Here is a 14,271-nt window from a genome sequence, read left to right as displayed (position 1 = left end):
TTCTCCCATTTCTCTGACCCAGAAGTGTTATCTCACACAGCTGAGCAACCTTCCCACCAACAACATCATTATTCCATTATTTTGCTTTTTGTTAACGTATAATCACCAGCAGTAGCACACCAGTGTCATCAGTTGAATATTTACAAACAAAGCCCATTATGGGCAAAGCAAACCATTACAAGTGACAGAGTGGGAAGGGCCTAAATCAAAGTAGAGTTGGGGGTGAGGGGGTGGCGGTGGCGGTGGAGATAAAGCTCTGTATCCCCTGCGGTGCCCACCTCTATCTAATGGCATAGAGAGCATTGAAACACTCCACATGCTCCTCCTCCAAGGAGACCCTGAGAAAATTCTTTATCCTCAATCATAGAATATAATCCCTACAGTGTGGAAGGAGAGCATTGGTCCATCAAATCCCACCAACCATCTGAAGAACATCCCGCCCAGAGCGCTCCATCCCTGTAACACTGCATTTCCCATGGCTGATCCACTTAGTCTGCACAATCCTGGATACTGTGGGCAATTTATGACGACCGATCCACCTAACCTGCATATCTTTGAATTGTGGGAGAAAACCAGCGCACATGGAGGGGGCCCCCACTATTATGGGGAGAATGTGGATACCCCACATAGGCCGTTGACCAAGGCTGGACTCCAACCTTTTACCTGGTGCTGTGAAGCAGCAGTGCTATGATCACAATTTAAATCAATACAGATGAACCCTGCTCCTTGTCACATTGCTGTTTGTGGAGACTTACTGCCCAGTGAGACATCCTGAGGTTCAGAAAGTAGCAATATAAATTCAGTCACCTCCAGCCCAGTTAATGTGGTTAACAACAACAACATCAATACTCCAGCAGTGTCATCATGTACAAGGTCCACTCCTGACTCTGATGGACAGTAACATCAGAATCCGAGTCCTGCAGTAATGTGTGAACTCTCCACCACACGGAGCAGGGGGATCACCACTTCCCTGTGAGCACTCACTGGGCTCTCAGTCGTGTTGAGTCTCAGCAAATCCCTTGTCACACCGAGAGGGAAACAGCTCCTACCCAGTGTGAACCAGCTGGTGTCTCAGGGGGTCAGGATGAATCACTGAATCCCCTCTCACACACTGACCATCTGAATGTCCTCTCCCCTGTGTGGGCTCACTGGGGTCTCAGGGGGTCAGGATGAATCACTGAATCCCCTCTCACACCCTGACCATCTGAATGGACTCTCCCCTGTGTGGGCTCACTGGGGTCTCAGGGGGTCAGGATGAATCACTGAATCCCCTCTCACACACTGACCATCTGAATGGCCTCTCCCCTGTGTGGGCTCACTGGGGTCTCAGCAGGTGGTGCATTTGAGTGAATCTCTCCCCACATTGGGAGCAAGTGAATGGTCATTCTCCAGAGTGAGCTCACTGGTGTTTCAGCATATCAGAGGACTGAGTGAATCCTTTCCCACACACGGAGCAGGTGAAGGATCTAAATCCATTGTGCCCCCTCTGGTGCCTCAGCAGATTGTAAGATCGAGTAAATCCCTTCCCATACGTGAGGCAGGTGAACAGCCTGTCCCCAGTGTGACTGTGTCAGTGAGTGTCCCACTGGGAGGGGTAAGGAAATTTCTTCACATTTACACAGCTTCGCCCTGGTCCCGTTACATTGGTGTCTTCCCAGATCACATGACCAGTTAAATATTCGACCAGCTGCCTAACATGGGAATGATTTCTCTGAGCTAGGAATGCTGCTTTCCCCTTTTATATTACTGATAAGGATCAGGACCTGCAGAATTGGACGACTCTGCAGTTGATGTGATGTTAAAGCTGAGTTTTCTATCTGTGAACTCTCTCTCTCTGTGAAACAAGTTTTTTCCTATCATTACTACAACTCCCAACACCAGCTCTCCCTTCAGCTCTCCTGAATGTCTAAATTTGGACTAATGCAAAGACCTCAGGAATGTGCTTTGCTCTCACTTGTTTCTGAAAGTAAATTGGAGTCAAAATGAATAAATTTATACACTTTACCAGCAGAACTCATGCCGACTCTGTGATTTACGATTTGTAACCTCTGGGAAATTTGTTCCCATCTTCGATGAACGTTATAATGCTCTGCCCACTTCTCTGGTGCCAGGATAAGTCAATTCTAACAATTACCAATAGATTGGATCTAAACAGAATGTCCCAACAACAGTAGGCACTCTGACACTCAGTGCCCATCATTTAAGTTCTTTTTCTTAAAGCCCCTCATGTGTCTGTCAATCTGGCAATACAATCGAAGATATTTTATACAGTAGCCTTTCAGTCTCAATTGCCAGTTCCAGTCCATGAAGCAGCCAGTAACACGCCATAGTGACTTGAATTCCAACAGCAGCATTGCCTTGGCAGAAGAGATTGAGGAGAATGAAGCTGTCTTCTCTGGACTATCTAAACATGAAACACTTCAAATGAACAAAAATCTTAAAGAGATCAATATGGTAGACACAGCAAGGATGTGTGCCCTGGCTGGTGTGTCTGGAATGAAATAAGCACTAACTGTGGTATCTTTACCCAGCATCCCCTTTAGCTGCATAAATGTTTAAGGTTTATTTGCTGCTCTAATTCCACTCTCTTGATCACTCCCATTTGTAACTGCTGTAATGTTGGCAGCCGTGCAAATTGATAACATTTGATTTGATTCATCCCAAAACCTCTCTGTATCTGTGTCTCACTTCTGTTCACTGAGACCCTCATTCAATCTGACCTCTTTACAAACCCTGCCCTGATATTCCCTTAGAGGGCTCAGAATAAAATGTTCACAGAATTGTAAATGCTGAAAGGAGGCTGCTTCACTCATCAGCTCTCCAAAGGTAAGAGGGCTGAGAGGTAAATAAGAGGGGGGTGTGGGGTTGGTGGGATGGGAACTCTGAAGGCAATAGGTCGATGTAGATGGGAGGGAATGATGAGAGGGTGGGGTGGATAATTGGGAAGGAAGATGGACAGGTGGGACAGTTCAAGAGACCAGTGTCGAGTTGGAGGGTTGGACCTGAGAGAAGGTGGGGGGAGGGGAGATGAGCAAACCTTAATGCCGTGTGGTTGAAGGGTCCCAAGGTGGAAGATAAGGTGTTATTCCTCCAGGCATCGGGTGGCTCGGATTTGGCGATGGAGGCAGCCCAGAACCTGCATGTCCTTGGTGGAGTGGGAGAGGGCGTTGAAGTGGTCGGTCACAGGGTGGTGGAGTTGTTTGGTGCATGTGTTCCAGAAATGTTCTCTGAATCAAGTTGGGGTCCTGACTCCCCAGTGTAGAGGAGACCACATCGAGAGCAAAGGATAAAATAAGTGAGGTATTTGGACGTGCAGGGAAATCTCTGCTGGATGTGGGAGGATCCTTTGGTGCCATGGATTGACGTGAAGTGAAGATGTGGGGACAGGTTTTACACCTCTTGAACTGGCAATCAAAGGTGCTGGGAGTGGAGGGTGGGTTGGTGGGGAGCATGGATCGAATGAGGGAGTCGCAGAGTAAATGGGTCTTTGTGGAATGATGAAAGGGCTGGGAAGGGAAATATATCTCTGATGGTGCGGTCTGATTGTAGGTGGTGGAACTGGCAGAGGATGATGTTTTGTATCTGGGTGGAAGGTGAGGACTGGGGAGGGTTCTATCCTTGTTGCGGTTAGAGGTGTGGGGTTCAAGAGTAGAGGTGCAGGAAGTGGAGGAGATACACTGGAGAGCATTGTTGACCACATGGGAGGGGAAATTGTGAATCCTTGAAAGAGGAGGCAATTTGGTATGTTCTGGAGTGTTCTGCCAGCTTGCATCAAGTTTCACTGGAACACTGCAGTAAGCTTGAGACAGATGTTGCCCAGGGAACAGGCTCGTGTGTTAAAGAGCAGGCAACTGGAAGCTCAGGGTCTTTTTTGCAGCAGAACGTAGATCATCAGCCACCATTTCCACCACCTCCACTGAGATGCTGCCAGACACAGGTTCCTGTCCCCTCCATTAACAGCTATCCTCCCCCCCCCCAGCCAGATTGTAATCCACTCCTTTGTCTTTCCAAATATTCCTGTCTCTCTTTGCACTCCATCTCAACCTATTATTTACTCTTTATCCCCTATCTTCTGCAGTCCAGAGATATGCAGGTTCAGTAAATTAGCCAAGCTACATTTCCCGTAGTGTTCTGGGATGCATAGTTTAGGTGCATTAGTCAGGGGAAATGTAGAGTAATAGGGTCGGGGAATGGGTTTGGGTGGGATAATCATCAGAGGGTGGTTGTGAGCTTGTTGGGCCAATGGCCCTGTTTCCACACTGTGGCTGGGAAAATTTAGAATTCCTACAATCGGATCTAAGGAAGGGTCACAGGTACTGGAATGACCCTTGGTGTGTGAAGGAGGTGGAAACGGGAAAGGGGGAGTGGCAGCGGAAACCGAATTAAATGTATCAGTTTAGACTGGGAGGGGTTTAATTCCACTCTGTACAGGTCGCTAGTCCTGAATTGGAAACTCCTGCTCCCACGTTTGCAGCAAATGGGAAAATGTCTGTGGCCCTCAGGCAATGATAGGTCCTGGGTTCTAGCCACCATCTTTATTGGGGACAAGGTACAGCGAGGCGCATGGACATGTCCTCTTCCTGGGTGGGGGCAGGGCGATTTGAAGAGGAGCATTTCCCACTAGCCAGTGGGCCATTTCCTGCAAACAAATTACTCCAGTCTACCCCTGCAAGATCCTGTCCAATCCCATCAACATTCCCCTTGTCCCAATTTAGAACTTGAGCCTGTGGACCAGCTTTGTCCCTCTCCATAACTATTTGTAAATTAATAGGACGATGATCACTGGTCCCAAAGTGCTCCCCCACTGTCACCTCAGTCACCTGTCCTGCTCTGTTTCCCAAGAGTTGTTCGAGTTTTGCCCCTTCTCAAGTAGGACCCTCTACATACTGCTGGAGGAAACTTTCCTGAATTCACTTATCGGATTCCACTCCATCAAATCCCTTCACGCTCTGGCAGTCTCAGTCGGTTACAAAAATTAAAATCCACTCTTATGACAACCATATTCCTCCTGCATGTCTCCCTTCTCCCTGCATATTTGTTACTCAAATTCACGTTGACTATTTGGAGGCCTATAGTACAACCCCAGTGGCATCATCATCCACTTCCTACTTCTTAGCTCCACTCGCGAAGCCTCACTGGATGATTGGTCAGTTATTTTATCTCTGATTACTGCTGTGATAATCCCCTTAATCAAAAATTCAACTCCTCCTCCCCTCCTTCCACCATCCCTGTCCCGCCTAAAGCACCTGTACCTGATGCGTGAAGCTGCCAGTCCTGACCCTCGCTTAGCCATGTTTCTATAAAGGCTATATTATCCCAATCCCATGTTCCTATCCACGCCATTAGTTTATTGGTCTTACCTGCCAACCCTCTTGCACAGAAATAAAAGTAGTTTAATCCAACAGGCATTCCTTACTCCTTATCATGTTCCAGCCTGACCTGTCTCTTCACTTTATTGTTTCTGATTACTGTATCTCCTACCAGCCTCGTTCTTGCCTCCCTGATCATGACGGTATTGTTCCTCGCCAATATAGTTTAAATCCTCCCCTGTAACATGAACAAAATTCGCCAACAAGATACTGGTCCCCTTCCCAGTGCATGGACCACCTGTCCCTCCTGATCAGGTCAACTCTGTCACAGAAACGACAACAATGTAAAAATCTGAATCTCTCTGCCTCCCCCCCCCACCCCCCCCCCCACCCGCAACCCCCACACCAATTCTTTAGTTACTTATTTATCTGCCATATCCTCCTGTTCTTACTTTCATTAGCTCACTACAATGGAAGTAATCAGGAGATTACCACCATCAAGGTCCTGGTTTTTAACTTTTCTCCCAGCTCTCACTAATCACTCTGTACGACCTCATTCCTACATCTACCTGTGTCATTTGTGCCAACGTGCATAATGATTTCTGGCTGCTCCCCCTCCCCCTTGAGAATGTTCTGCAGCCGCTCGGAGACATCCTGGACCCTGGCACCTGGGCCGTAACTCAACATTCTGGATTCCCATTTGAGGCCACAGAATCTCCGTTCTGTCCCTCTAACAATCGACTCTCCTATCTCTATGGTCCTGTTAACTGTTACCCTTTCCCACTGTGCCCCAGAGTCAATGGTAGTGCCATCAACCTGGCTACTGCTGCTTTCCCCTGGAATGTATTTCCCCTGAACAGTATCCAAAACGGTGTACTTGTTTTCGTGGGGAATTGCCATAGGGGATTCCTGCATTCTCTGCCTACTCCGTTCGCCATTCCAGGTGGTCGCCAACTTCCTCTTTGTCTTGAACAGAACAGGGAGCAAGGACTCCTGTTGGATTAAATTGCCTTTATTTAAATGCAACAGGACAGATAGGTAAGCCTGATGTACTCATGGCATGGATCTTAACGCAGGACTGGGATATTATAGTCATTACAGAAACATGATTGAGGCAAGTCTTGGGTGTGACCACAACACGGAACCTCTTATCTATGAAGTTCTCAATATCTCAGATGATCCTGAGTGCATCCAGCTCCAGCTCCCGAACACAGTCTCCCAGGAGTTGCGGCTGGGTACATTTTTCACACGTGTAGTTACCAGGGACTGTGGGAATTTCCCTGAACTCCCCACATCCCGTAGGAGGAACGTTCAACAGTCCTAACTGCCATCTCCATTGCTGCAAGACTAAAGTTGAGCTTGCCTGTAGTTTTTGCTGAGCTGCTGCTGTCCAAAACCTCTTGAGCCAAACATTACTACTGACTCTGCTACCAACCGCATGTCTCTCTACCCCTTCACATTTATTTTTGGTTAGGGAAGGAGGGAGACACTGCAGTGATGTAGCATTTGGGCATTAAGCACTCCTTGACACCTGGCTGCTGACTACCTGCTCTCCATCCAAGATCACTGATTGGCCTTGGAAGATGTCTTACTGAGATTTTCCTTCTGGTAGTGCTAACTACGCTGATGCTAATCTTCACCCCGACAGCCAATCTGCGTTGTCACAGTCCCTTGATCCTTTCTGTTTAAGAGTACTGCATTTATTAATTCTTTGAATCCGTCGACTGCATTCCAAACTGTGTCCCACTCCACAGCGAGAGAGTTTGAAGTTCCAGTGAATACAAGGCTATTGTAAAAATGATACAATTAGACATAGGGACAACAATATGTCTATCCGCTCACTGAGTCTGCTTTTCCACTCAATTAGGTGAGATCAATTTTGATAATCCCCCATTCCACTTGTCTATATTTTCCCCATAAAATCAGTCTGCCTCAATCCTAAAGATATTTACTGAGCCAGCCTCAACAGCCCGAAGAATTTTCGAAAATGATTTCCCTCTCACTGATGTGAGACTTGGTGGTCTTTAACCCCATGCGGTATTTCTAGCACTCTGTTTGAAAGTTGTATCCAATATTAGATGTTATCCTGTCCTATCACACCTTCTCTGTGGCCAGAGGCAAAACAGAAATGAAAAGTTAAGAGACTGTAATCTCCTCACGTCAGCCTAAGATACAGCTCATCCTGGTCTGTGTATTTGCCTACTCTCTATACCGCAAAAACTTCCAATTCATTGTCAGCTTCTGTATCAGTTCACTCAAGGATCACACGGTCACTCTCCTTGAATCCAGGAACTCCTTCAAACTGAAGATCGGAAGAAAGTCAGTGTTTAACATATTCTCTGGCTCCGTGCACAGGCTGCCCCCTTGGTCCCTAATACTCCCCATTCTCTCCCGCGTTATCCTCTTCCCCTTAATAACCCGAAAGAATGTCTTTGAATTCTTGCTCTTCTCTACCCTCGAATGTTTTAGCTCCCCGCCACCACTTCTGCTCTTCTACTGACTTTTTAAGTTTTGCCCTACACTTTCTATATTCTTTTCAGACCTCCGTTGACCTGCTCACTTTGTAACTGCTTTAAGCTTCTTTTTCCTTTTTAATTCTGTTCAGAAATGTGTCAACACCCGAGGTTCTCTGGGCTTGTATTCCTAAAATTCATCTTCGGTGTAACATGCTGGGCCGACACTGTCATCAATTATATTTTGCTCAAGTGACCCCCTAACTCGCGCCCCACGCTGTTCTGCTACAGTTGCACCCAGAAGCATCTGCACTTTGGCCAGATCCTGTCATATATTTTCATAAAATCAGTCTCCCAAATGCAAAAAAGCTTTTATTTTTCAAACATTTTTGGGTCTTTTCCTTAGCAAACTCAAGACATAGGAGTCACGGTCACTGGTCCTTTCATGCTCACCCCAACCCTGCCTGCAACATCTGACTGGCTTCGTTCCCCACGGTGAGGCCCAGCACAGCCCCGCCCATTGTTGTATCTGCTACACGTTGACATAACAAGCTCCCAGGAATAAATTTCAAGGCGTCTGTCCCCTCTTAAAAATGTTATCACTGCCCGAATGAATGTTTGGAATTGAAATGACTGAATATAATGATCCTATTGTTGTATTAGCACACCTCAGTAAATTGGTTCTCTTTCAGCTCCTGTACTTTCTTTTGTTTGGGAGTCTATAATATATCCCCAGCGGTGTGTCTTCATGGTTTTGATCCTGAGCTCTAACCACCAAGCCTCATTAGATCCTTCTTACTGCAGTAACTAACTCTACAATTAGTAATGCAACCCCACTTCCTCTTTTACCACCTCTCCTGTCGTGCCTATAGATCTTGTATCACAGGATATTGAGCTGTCAGCTCTGACCTCCCTCAAACACATCTCTGTGAAGGCAAAAATGTCACACTTCCCGATTTCACCTCATTCCGTTATCACATCTGTTTATCCGATATTCCCAGCATTAAAGTAAACGACATGCAGCCTGGAATATAACACGTAGAATACTTTATAATGCGGAGTTCTTTAGTCATTCATTGTTTGTTCTCACGCTGCCCAATTCATGAACAAAAACTGTAACTCTGGGAATGAATTGTAATTTCTCTTTTAATAAATGTATTCAACAAATGCAACTTCCCAGAATTAAACAGTCAGCTTCACATGCAATGGGTTTCTGCTGATTAATTCCCTGTTCAGTGTGCAGAGGGGAGAACTCTAAGTAATGGAGAAAGTGAGAACTACAGGTACTGGGGATCAGAGTCGAAACGTGTGGCGCTGGCAAAGCACAGCCAGTGAGGCAGCATCTGAGGAACAGGAGAGTCAAAGCTTTGGGCATCAGCAGTTCATCAGGATCTGCAGTTCTCACTTTCTCCATTACTTCGTTCAGGAAAGTTGCATTTGATGAATTCAAAGGAGGATGAGAGATGACTTGATAGAGGTGTATAAGATGACGAGAGGCAAAGATAGAGTGGATAGCCAGATACTTTTTCCCATGGTGCAAATATCTATCATGAGGGAGAAAAACCTAAAGGTAAGTGGAGGAAGGTTGAATGGAGATGTCAAAGGTAGGTTCCTTTCACAGAGAATGGTGGATGGTTGGAATGTACTGCTGGCAACTGTAGTAGAGTCAGCTGCATTGGGGATATATTAAGAGACCATTGGATAGGCAATTGAATGATAGCATAATGAAGGGTATGTAGGTTAGTCTGATGTTAGAGTAGGATAAAGAGTCGGCAGGACATCAAGGCCAAAGGATCTGCACTGCACTGTTCTATGTTTCACTCAGCATGTGGATTCTTTTCAATTGTTGAATGTGTGAGAGAGTGATGTGCGTGAGATCAGGACGCTCTGTAGGGGTGTTAGGCCAAGACGTCCACTTCTGGGGTGCATTCTTACAATCACCTGAGTACCAGTACAATATGTGTGTGATGACCTACACCAGACAGAATCAGTCAAGTTCTGTTATTAAGGTGATTCTGGACCTGTCATTTGCTGCTGTGTTCTTCAGATAGATTTTGTTGGTTGACCCATGTATTAATTTTTCTCCATCAACAGAGATGTACAATTTTGTACAATTGTATACTGGTGAATGTGAAGGTGACATTTATTGGACACGGTTTTGGAGCTTTCTTTGAGAGACACAATGTGCTGCAGAATACTGTCACCTTGTTAACATCTTTACCCAGTGTCTGGTCCCGATAGCTTGGAGTCTGGGAGGCAGGCCAGATATCATCACCATAATTAACTTGTGCGATGTGATTCTGACACTCCATGTCCATTCATCTGCCCCCAGTCAAGGCTCAGACCGAAGATGGAGTCGAAATAATTTGTTGTGAAATAATGTTTGAATGACGGCCGTGACCCAGGTGGAAGCTCTCTGGATTCATTTAAGAGCAGACAATTGTCTTACCCAGTATCACAGGCAGCTGTGACTGAATTCAAATCTTTTAAAGTCTTTTTTCAATGTAGGTTATGATTGCAATCTGATCTGAAAAAATCAGATATTTGCTATGTTCGTGAATTGTGATTCACAAAAGTGTGAAATATCATTATTCAACCAAACAATAATTGCATCACCTCTGAAAACAATTAGTTCCATAAATATAACATCAGCCTAAAATATACTTTCCTGCCAACATTTTATGATACAAAAATAAAGATTGTATGTTTTATTTAATACCGAACAAAGAACATGTTATCTGACTATAGTGCTGATCACAATTACATGCTTTTGCATACATGAACATCAAGTAACCACAAAAATACATCATCCTGTCTCTAGTATTCTCACAAACGGATGAGTAAGAGCATCACTTCAACTGGGACAACACATCCATCCTAGGACAAACCAAATAGAGGCACGCACGAGAATTCCTAGAAGCATGACATTTCAACCTGAAGTCTATCAACAAAAACACCGAGTTAGACCTCAACTATCACCCCTGAGAAAAGGAGCAGGATGTGACTTCACCACAGGAAATGACATGACCAACCCAAAGAAACTCAAGCATATAAATAGAAAGCAGGAATATTCAGCGTTGGTTCCCCTGAGGCCCACTGAAGATGAAGATAGTAAAACATCTCGAAATGAACCTCCCAGCTCAGCAAAGAAGCCTACATCCAAAACTTCAACCTGAGCTACAAATCTTCACAAAACTCGCTACAATTACATACTCATTGTCAGTATTCAAATGAATACATTGTTGCTCCAACATTTGGAAAGTCGTTGGCGTCTGAATGATTGTATTTTTCGAGTGAGAAACGATTGAACAGTCATATAGAAATTGCGTTCTTACATATTTATACATAATCGATCAGTTTAATTTCTCACTAAATGTGCGAGCTTCAGTTCTTTTCCAACAATTGAAAAATGACAATAATTCAATATGAACAGAGAATATTAGATTAAATAAATGATTTGTGTTATTAAATTGAAGTGAACAACAATTTGAAACCTTGCAATTTTCAGAATGAATGGTATTAATGTGAAATGTGAAAAAGAATGAAGAACATATCCATGTGAGTGAACAGTCAGACATTTTCGAAAGAGGTTTGCGGCAAAGCAAAGGAAATATTTGTTTTATCTGTTGGGATACAAAATTTAAAATATTCGTGTGCTGAGTACTAATTAGACTTCATCATCAAGCTGAACTTGCAATACTTGCATTATAAATGGTTATGCTGCAGCAAAATGATCAGATATTTGCAAACATTTACAGCTGGAAATAATCTGATACTGGCTTTGACTTGCATCTGTACATGATAGAGTACAGAACTTTAATGTACACAAGGAGGCTATTTGGCCACTGTGTATGCATCAGCTTGTGAAATGTCTCCCAAATCCTCCCATTTGCCACCTCTATCACTGTTGCCCTTTAATTTCGGAACGTTCAAATATATATCCAGTTCCCTCGAGTCTTCTTTAAAAATCTCCCAGCTAGGGCATTCCAAATCCTAACAACTCTCTCAGTAAACAGCTTTTGCCTTATCTCACTCCAAGGTCTTGTGCCGATGATCTTGAAAATGGGATGCTGTAATGCCAGCTAAGAGAAACGAAGTATTCTTATTTTACCCTTTTTTTCATAATTTTGATCACTGCAATAAGTTCATATCTTCGTCTGTTCTGATCAATCAGGAGTAATTTCATTACTCGAATTTCTCGCATCCTACCTTTAACTAATTTCTTCATTCCACTTATCATTCTGATTATTTATAAGGTTCCAGGTATTCTTCTTCAAAGTAGTGAAGGGTGTGTGTGTGTGTGTATGTGTGTGTGTGTGAGAGAGAGAGAGAAAAAAAAACAATTCTCTGTAATGTCTGAATTACACCCAGTGCCTCGTGTAAAAGAGGTAAGGATTAGGTAACGATTAACATATGGTAAAAGAGCTAGTTCAGGGGCGACGGTTTCAGATTTCTGGATCATTGGGCCCTCTTCCAGGACAGGTGGGGGCTTTAAGAAATGGAGAGATTGCATCTTAACTGGATGAGCACCAACAACCTAGTGGGGAGGTTTTCTCGTGCAAATTGGGTGGATTTAAACTAATAAACCAGGAGGCTGGGAAACAAAGCAGCAGGTCAGGAACAGAGCAGAATGTCGAGGTGAGTAGTACATCAGGCACGGCCAGTCTCATAACCATGCTGCGAGAAGGAATCAAATCAGTCCAAAATGTGAGTTGGAGATTGGAATAAATGATAGAGATGTCAGCAATAAACAAATGAAGATAGAATGTATGGGGTTCGTGAAGGAGTGAGGTGTGAGATCAGGAAGCTCGTACTCAAACAATTAACGGGGAAAAATAAATCGAAAAAGACTTATTTAAAAACCTTAGGCCTAAAAGCACACAGTATTTGGAACAAGATTGATGAGCTGGCAGTAGGTACTGAGATAAATGGGTATGACCTGGTAAGGATGATTGTAACATGGTTACAGGAAGATCAGGACTGGACAGTGAACTGTCCATGGGTACTCCGTATTCCGAAAGGATAGACATGAAGGTAAAGGAGGTGGAATTGGTGTGATGGTTAAGGATGATATCAAGGCTATATTAAGAAATTATATTGGCACGAGGGAACAAAATTAAAATCAGTCCAGGTGCAAATAAAAAGCAACTGAAGAAACCTCTTTGGAAGAGTAATTTTCAGCCACCGTCTCCCCAAAGTACTTCTGAGTTCGGAAATGATGAGGGTTCGTGACAAGGGAACAACGGTGGGATAAATGTGCATATTGAATCAATTAATCAACTTGGCAAAGGGGAGGCTCCAAGTACAAATCATAGAGTATATGAAGGATTGTTTCTAAGAACACATGTCATGGAGCTAACCAGAGAGCAGGGTACTTTAGATTTGATATAAGCAAGGAATGAAAAACGATCTTGCAGGAAAGAATCCTCTTGGAAAGAATGACCACAACATACTGGTGAGAACAGTCACATACGAGAGCCTTAGTGTTGGGCAATACTTACAGTGGCCTAAGGAAGGTGTTGGGGGGGGGGGGGGGGGGGACAGTCAAAGGCAGGACAGATGAAGAAATTTGGCAAATACCTAAGGGGATACTAAATACGTCTCAAGTAAAGTATATTTGTGAGAGAAGAGGAATTGCATGACAGAGAAAATTTATCCATGTCTAGATAAGGAATTCAATGACAGCATGAGGGCAAAAACTCGGGCAAATCATACTGCACAAGTTAGTCATGCTCCGGGGATTGGGTAAGGCAGTGGCCTAGTGCATTACAGCTGAACTGCTCGTCGAGAGACCCAGATAATGTTCTGGGGAGCTGGGTTCGAATCTTGCTATGGCAGATGGTGGAATTTGAATTCAAATTTGGGATTAACAAACTGATGGTGAACATGAATAGATTGTCAGGAGAAGCTAATGTCTGTTTCACTAATGTCCTATGGGGAAGGAAACTGCCATCCTTCGCTGGTCTGGCCGATATGTGACTCCAGACCCACAGCAATGTAGATAACTCCTAACTGTCCTCGGGGAAATCAAGGATGGGCAATAAATACCGGCCCACGCAGCAATGCCCTCTTCCTGTGAATTAATGAAAGCAACAAAAAAAATCAGCAAATGGCTAACATACAACATTAAAAGAAGCTATCTCTGGGTTGTTGCCGGTGCCACGTGACAGAGAGGCAAAGAATAGGGAGAGAGTGCAGTTGAAGACGTGGCTGCAAGGATGGTGTAGGAGGGAGGGCTTCAGATATTTGGACAATTGGACTGCATTCTGGGGAAGGTGGGACCTGTATAAACAGGACGGGTTGCACCTGAACCAGAAGGGCACCAATATCCTGGGGGGTAGGTTTGCTAGCACTCTTCGGGGGGGTTTAAACTAATTTGGCAGGGGGATGGGATCCGGACTTGTAGTCCAGCAAGTAAGCTAGCTGTGTGTCAGGATGTCCAAGACTGTAGGGAGGCTGTGGAGAAGGTAGCACTGACAGGGACTACTTGCGGACACAGAGATGGGCTC

The sequence above is a fragment of the Chiloscyllium punctatum genome, chromosome 29 (assembly GCF_047496795.1).
Source record: "Chiloscyllium punctatum isolate Juve2018m chromosome 29, sChiPun1.3, whole genome shotgun sequence".
Lineage (NCBI taxonomy): Eukaryota > Metazoa > Chordata > Chondrichthyes > Orectolobiformes > Hemiscylliidae > Chiloscyllium > Chiloscyllium punctatum.
Note: the sequence above shows the minus strand (reverse complement) of the source record.